The sequence below is a fragment of the Arachis hypogaea genome, chromosome 18, assembly GCF_003086295.3.
Source record: "Arachis hypogaea cultivar Tifrunner chromosome 18, arahy.Tifrunner.gnm2.J5K5, whole genome shotgun sequence".
Taxonomy (NCBI): Eukaryota; Viridiplantae; Streptophyta; class Magnoliopsida; order Fabales; family Fabaceae; genus Arachis; species Arachis hypogaea.
The window spans coordinates 65,029,031-65,036,260 of record NC_092053.1 but is presented as its reverse complement, the minus strand read 5'-3'; the positions used below and the strand labels follow the sequence as shown (position 1 = coordinate 65,036,260).

General features: G+C 42.0%; 1 non-coding gene across 1 annotated transcript; it reads left to right on the top strand.

Annotated features, from left to right (window-relative positions):
- Positions 1-6,360: 6,360 nt before the first annotated feature.
- LOC112774740 (small nucleolar RNA R71) lies at positions 6,361-6,468 on the top strand. Its single transcript, XR_003189204.1, has one exon. It is a non-coding gene; the product is annotated as a small nucleolar RNA R71 (small nucleolar RNA).
- The last annotated feature ends 762 nt before the right edge of the window (positions 6,469-7,230 follow it).

Sequence of the window (7,230 nt, the reverse complement as noted above, 5' to 3'; positions counted from 1 at the left end):
ATGAGCAACTTGGTACGCGTAATCGTGATTACACTTTAATTATGTATAATTCATGGCTCTTTCTTTCCCTGGCAATGGCGCCAAGAACATGGTGCCAATACCATGGTTCACAACTTCGATACAACTAACCAGCAAGTGCACTGGGTCGTCCAAGTAATACCTTACGTGAGTAAGGGTCGAATCCCACGGAGATTGTTGGTATGAAGCAAGCTATGGTCACCTTGCAAATCTCAGTTAGGCAGATATAAATTGATAATGATGTTTTCGAATAATAAATAATAAAATAGGGATAGAAATACTTATGTAAATCACTGGTGAGAATTTCAGATAAGCGAATAGAGATGCTTCTCATTCCTCTAAACCTCTGCTTTCCTGCTATCTTCATCCAATCAGTCTTACTCCTTTCCATGGCTGGCTTTATGCAAGGGCATCACCGTTGTCAGTGGCTACATCCCCTCCTCTCAGTGAAAAATATGCTCACATGCTCTGTCACAGCACGGCTAATCATCTGTCGGTTCTCGATCATGCTGGAATAGGATTCACCCTCCTTTTGCGTCTGTCACTAACGCCCAACAATCGCGAGTTTGAAGCTCGTCACAGTCATTCAATCATTGAATCCTACTCGGAATACCACAGACAAGGTTTAGACTTTCCGGATTCACTTGAATGCCGCCATCATTCTAGCTTACGCCACGAAGATTCCGGTTAAGAGATCTAAGAGATATTCATTCTAGCTTATTTCATGTAGAACGGAAGTGTTTGTCAGGCACGTGTTCATAGGGGAGAATGGTGATGAGTGTCACACATAACCATCACCTTCATCACGTTCTTGGGTGCGACTGGATATCTTAGAAGCGAAATAAGATGAATTGAATAGAAAACAGTAGTACTTTGCATTAATCTTTGAGGAACAGCAGAGCTCCACACCTTAATCTATGGAGTGTAGAAACTCTACCGTATGAAAATACATAAGTGAAGGTCCAGGCATGGCCGTGTGGCCAGCCCCCAAAACATGATCATAGGATCAAAATACAATCCAGGATCCAGGATGGTCAAAAGGACTAGTAAAATGTCCTATTTATAATAAACTAGCTACTAGGGTTTACATGAGTAAGTAATTGATGCATAAATCCACTTCCGGGACCCACTTGGTGTGTGCTTGGGCTGAGCTTGAGTGTTGCACGTGTAGAGGTCCTTCTTGGAGTTGAACGCCAGTTTTCGTGCCAGTTTGGGCGTTCAACTCTGGTTTTGGCTCCTTTTCTGGCGCTGGACGCCAGATTTGGGCAGAAATCTGGCGTTGAACGCCAGTTTACGTCATCTATTCTTGGCCAAAGTATGGACTATTATATATTTCTGGAAAGCCCTGGATTTCTACTTTCCAACGCAATTAGAAGCGCGCCATTTTGAGTTCTGTAGCTCCAGAAAATATACTTTGAGTGCAGGGAGGTCAGAATCCAACAGCATCAGCCGTCCTTCTTCAACCTCTGAATCTGATTTCTGCTCAAGTCCCTCAATTTCAGCCAGAAAATACCTGAAATCACAGAAAAACACACAAACTCATAGTAAAGTCCAGAAATGTGAATTTAACATAAAATGAGCGGGACTTGTAGCTTTTTGCCTCTTGAATAGTTTTGGCATCTCACTCTATCCATTGAAGTTCAGAATGATTGGCATCTATAGGAACTCAGAGTTCAGATAGTGTTATTGATTCTCCTAGTTCAGTATGATGATTCTTGAACACAGCTTTTTATGAGTCTTGGCCGTGGCCCTAAGCACTTTGTTTTCCAGTATTACCACCAGATACATAAATGCCACAGACACATAATTGGGTGAACCTTTTCAGATTGTGACTCAGCTTTGCTAAAGTCCCCAATTAGAGGTGTCCAGGGTTCTTAAGCACACTCTTTTTTTTGCTTTGGACCTTGACTTTAACCGCTCAGTCTCAAGTTTTCACTTGACACCTTCACGCCACAAGCACATGGTTAGGGACAGCTTGATTTAGCCGCTTAGGCTAGGATTTTATTCCTTTAGGCCCTCCTATCCACTGATGCTCAAAGCCTTGGGATCCTTTTTATTTGCCCTTGCCTTTTGGTTTTAAGGGTTATTGGCTTTTTGCTCTTGCCTCTTGGTTTTAAGAGCTTTGGCTTTTTTTGCTTGCTTTTTCTTTTTCTTTCTATTTTTTTTCGCCTATTTTTTTTTTCTGCAAGCTTTGTTCTTTGCTGCTTTTTCTTGCTTCAAGAATCATTTTTATGATTTTTCAGATTATCAAATAACATGTCTCCTAGTCATCAGTCTTTCAAGATCCAACATATTTAACATTCTTAAACAACAACTTCAAAAGACATATGCACTGTTCAAGCATACATTCAGAAAACAAGAAGCATTGTCACCACATCAATATAATTAAGCTAAGTTCAAGGATAAATTTGAAACTCATGTACTTCTTGTTCTTTTGAATTAAAACATTTTTCATTTAAGAGAGGTGATGGATTCATAGGACATTCATAACTTTAAGACAAAGTTACTAACTACTAATGATCATGTAATGAAGACACAAACATAGATAAGCACATAACATAGAAACGAAAAACAGAAGAAACAAGAACAAGGAATGAATCCACCTTAGTGATGGTGGCGTTTCCTTCTTGAGGAACCAATGATGTCCTTGAGCTCTTCTATGTCTCTTCCTTGTCTTTTTTGCTCCTCCCTCATTGCTTTTTGATCTTCTCTTATTTCATGGAGCATGATGGAGTGCTCTTGATGTTCCACCCTTAGTTGTCCCATATTGGAACTCAATTCTCCTAGGGAGGTGTTGATTTGCTCCCAATAGTTTTGTGGAGGAAAGTGCATTTGAGGCATCTCCGGGATCTCATGGTGATGAGCTTCATACGCCTCTTGAGCTCCATGAGTGGGCTCTCTTGCTTGCTCCATCTTATTCTTAGTGATGGGCTTATCCTCTTTAATGAGGATATCTCCCTCTATGTCAATCCCAGCCGAATTGCATAGGTGGCAAATGAGGTGAGGAAAGGCTAACCTTGCCATAATGGAGGACTTGTCAGCCACCTTGTAGAGTTCTTGAGGTATAATCTCATGAACTTCCACCTCTTCTCCAATCATGATGCTATGGATCATGATGGCCCGGTCTATAGTAACTTCAGACCGGTTGCTAGTGGGAATGATTGAGCATTGAATGAACTCCAACCATCCTCTAGCTATAGGCTTGAGGTCCAATCTTCTTAGTTGAACCGGCTTGCCTTTAGAGTCAATCTTCCATTGAGCTCCTTCCACGCATATGTCCATAAGGACTTGGTCCAACCTTTGATTAAAGTTGACCCTTCTAGTGTAGGGGCGTTCATCCCCTTGCATCATGGGCAAGTTAAACGCCAACCTCACATTCTCCGGACTAAAATCTAAGTATTTCCCCCGAACCATTGTAACATAGTTCTTTGGATCCGGGTTCTTACTTTGATCATGGTTCTTGGTGATCCATGCATTGGCATAGAACTCTTGAACCATTAGGATGCCGACTTGTTGGATGGGATTTGTTAGAACTTCCCAACCTCTTCTTTGAATTTCATGTCGGATCTCCGGATACTCATTTCTTTTGAGTTTGAAAGGTACCTCAGGGATCACCTTCTTCTTGGCCACAACATCATAGAAGTGGTCTTGATGGGCTTTGGAGATGAACCTTTCCATCTCCCATGACTCGGATGTGGAAGCTTTTGTCTTCCCTTTCCCCTTTCTAGAGGATTCTCCGGTCTTAGGTGCCATCAATGGTAATGGAAAAACAAAAAGCTTATGCTTTTACCACACCAAACTTAGAATTTTGCTCGCCCTCGAGCAATAAAAGAAAGAATAGATGAAGAAGAAGAAGAAATGGAGGAGAGGGAGAGTGGGAAGTGTTTTCGGCCAAGAAGGGTGTAGAGGGGTGTGTTGTGTGAATTTGATGAAGAATGGAGGGCTTTATATTAGGGAAGGGAGGGGGGTTAAGGTTTGGCCATATGGGTGGGTTTGGGTGGGAAATTGGTTTTGAATTTTGAAGGTAGGTGGAGTTTATGAGGTAGGTTTATGGGGAAGAGTGGATGGATGTGAGTGGTGAAGAGGTGATGGAGAAGAGAGTTTGAGGTGATTGGTGAAGGGTTTTTGGGGAAGAGTGTATATGGGGTTGTGTGAAAGAGAGTGGTGAGAAGAAGTGAGTGGAGGTAGGTGGGGATCCTGTGGGGTCTACAGATCCTGAGTGGATCCTGTGGGGTCCACAGATCCTGAGGTGTTCAAGGATTTACATCCCTGCACCCATTAGGCATGTAAAAATGCCTTTGCACCCAACTCTGGGCGTTCAACGCCCATTTGTGTGCCATTTCTGGCGTTGAACGCCAGAACCATGCCTGTTTTGGCGTTCAGTGCCCAGAAGCTGCCCATTTTGGGCGTTCAGCGCCAGAACCATGCTCTGTTCTGGCGCTGAACGCCAGACAGATGCTCCTCCAGGGTGTGATTTTTCTTCTGCTGTTTTTGATTCCGTTTTCAATTTTTATATTTATTTTGTGACTCCACATGATCATGAACCTACAAAGACATATAACTAAGAAAAATATAGTTAGATAAATAAAAATTGGGTTGCCTCCCAACAAGTGCTTCTTTAATGTCAATAGCTTGACAGTGGGCTCTCATGGAGCCTCACAGATATGCAGAGCATTGTTGAAACTCTCCAACACCAAACTTAGAGTTTGGATATGGGAGTTCAACACCAAACTTAGAGTTTGGTTGTGGCCTCCCAACACCAAACTTAGAGTTTGACTGTGGGGGCTTGGGTTGACTCTGCTTTGAGAGAAGCTTTTTCTGCTTCCTCTCCATTGTTGCAGAGGGAGATCCTTGAGTTTTAAACACAAGGGAGTCCTCATTCCATTGAAGGAATATTTCACCTCTGTCAACATCAATCACAGCCCTTGCTGTGGCCAGGAAAGGTCTTCCTAGGATGATGGATTCATCCTCTTCCTTTCCAGTATCCAAGACTATGAAATCAGCAGGGATGTAAAGGCCTTCAACCTTTACTAACACGTCCTCTACTTGTCCATAAGCCTGTTTTCTTGAACTGTCTGCCATCTCTAATGAGATTTTAGCAGCTTGCACCCCATAGATTCCCAGTTTCTCTATTACAGAGAGGGGCATGAGGTTTATTCCTGAACCAAGGTCACACAGAGCCTTAAAGATCATGGTGCCTATGGTGCAGGGTATTATGAACTTTCCAGGATCCTGTCTCTTCTGAGGCAATGTCAGTTGATCCAGATCACTTAGTTCATTGATGAACAAGGGAGGTTCAACTTCCCAGGTATCAATGCCAAATAATTTGGCATTCAGCTTCATGATTGCACCAAGAAACTTGGCAGTTTGCTCTTTAGTAACATCCTCATTCTCTTCAGAAGAGGAATACTCATCAGAGCTCATGAAGGGCATAAGGAGGTTCAATGGAATCTCTATGGTCTCTAGATGAGCCTCAGAGTCCTTTGGTTCCTCAGAGGGAAGCTCCTTATTGATCACTGGACATCCCAAGAGGTCTTCCTCCTTGGGATTCACGTCCTCTCCTCTCCTCACAGGTTCGGCCATGGTGCTTATGTCAATGGCCTTGCACTCTCCTTTTGGATTCTCTTCTATATTGCTTGGGAGAGTACTAGGAGGGATTTCAGTGATCCTTTTACTCAGCTGGCCCACTTGTGCTTCCAGATTTCTAATGGAAGATCTTGTTTCATTCATGAAACTTACAGTGGCCTTAGACAGATCAGAGACTAAGTTTGCCAAATTAGAAGTATTTTGTTCAGAATTTTCTGTCTGTTGCTGAGTGGATGATGGAAAAGGCTTGCTATTGCTAAACCTGTTTCTTCCACCATTATTAAAGCCTTGTTGAGGCTTTTGATCCTTCCATGACAAATTTGGATGATTTCTCCATGATGAGTTATAGGTGTTTCCATAAGGTTCACCTAAATAATTCACCTCTGCTATTACAGGGTTCTCAGGATCATAAGCTTCTTCTTCATAAGAAGCCTCTTGAGTACTGTTGGATGCAGCTTGCATTCCATTCAGACTCTGAGAAATCATATTGACTTGCTGAGTCAATATTTTGTTCTGAGCCAATATGGCATTCAGAGTATCAATCTCAAGAACTCCCTTCTTCATAGGCGTCCCATTATTCACAGGATTTCTTTCAGAAGTGTACATGAACTGGTTATTTGTAACCATGTCAATGAGTTCTTGAGCTTCTGCAGGCGTTTTCTTTAGGTGAATGGATCCACCTGCAGAAGTATCCAATGACATCTTTGATAACTCAGATAAACCATCATAGAATATATCCAGGATGGTCCATTCTGAAAGCATGTCAGAAGGACACTTTTTGGTCAGTCCTTTGTATCTCTCCCAAGCTTCATAGAGGGATTCACCTTCTTTCTGTCTGAAGGTTTGAACATCCACTCTAAGCTTGCTCAGCTTTTGAGGAGGAAAGAACTTGGCTAAGAAAGCCTTGACCAGCTTATCCCAAGAGTTCAGGCTATCCTTGGGTTGAGAATCCAACCACACTCTAGCTCTGTCTCTTACAGCAAAAGGGAAAAGCATGAGCCTGTAGACTTCAGGATCTACTCCATTAGTCTTAACAGTATCACAGATCTGCAAGAATTCAGTTAAGAACTGAAAAGGATCTTCAGATGGAAGTCCATGAAACTTGCAGTTCTGCTGCATCAGAGAAACTAATTGAGGTTTCAGCTCAAAGTTGTTTGCTCCAATGGCAGGAATGGAGATGCTTCTTCCATGTAAATTGGAATTAGGTGCAGTAAAGTCACCAAGCATCTTTCTTACATTATTATTATTTTCGGCTGCCATCTCCTCTTCCTGTTCGAAAATTTCTGAAAGGTTATCTCTGGATTGTTGTATTTTAGCTTCTCTTAGTTTCCTTTTCAGAGTCCTTTCGGGTTCTGAATCTGCTTCAACAAGAATGTTCTTTTCCTTGCTCCTGCTCATATGACAAAGAAGAGGGCACAGAAATAATAATAATAATAATATGGATCCTTTATACCACAGTATAGGGATCCCTTTGTGAGTGGAAGAAAAGAATGGATAATCCAAACACAAAGGTGATGATAGGAGCAGAGATGTGAGATGAGGAGATAGAATATGATGAGAGGAGGAGAGAATTTTCGAAAATAATTTTTGAAAAAGAGTTAGTGATTTTCGAAAATAGTTTTTGAA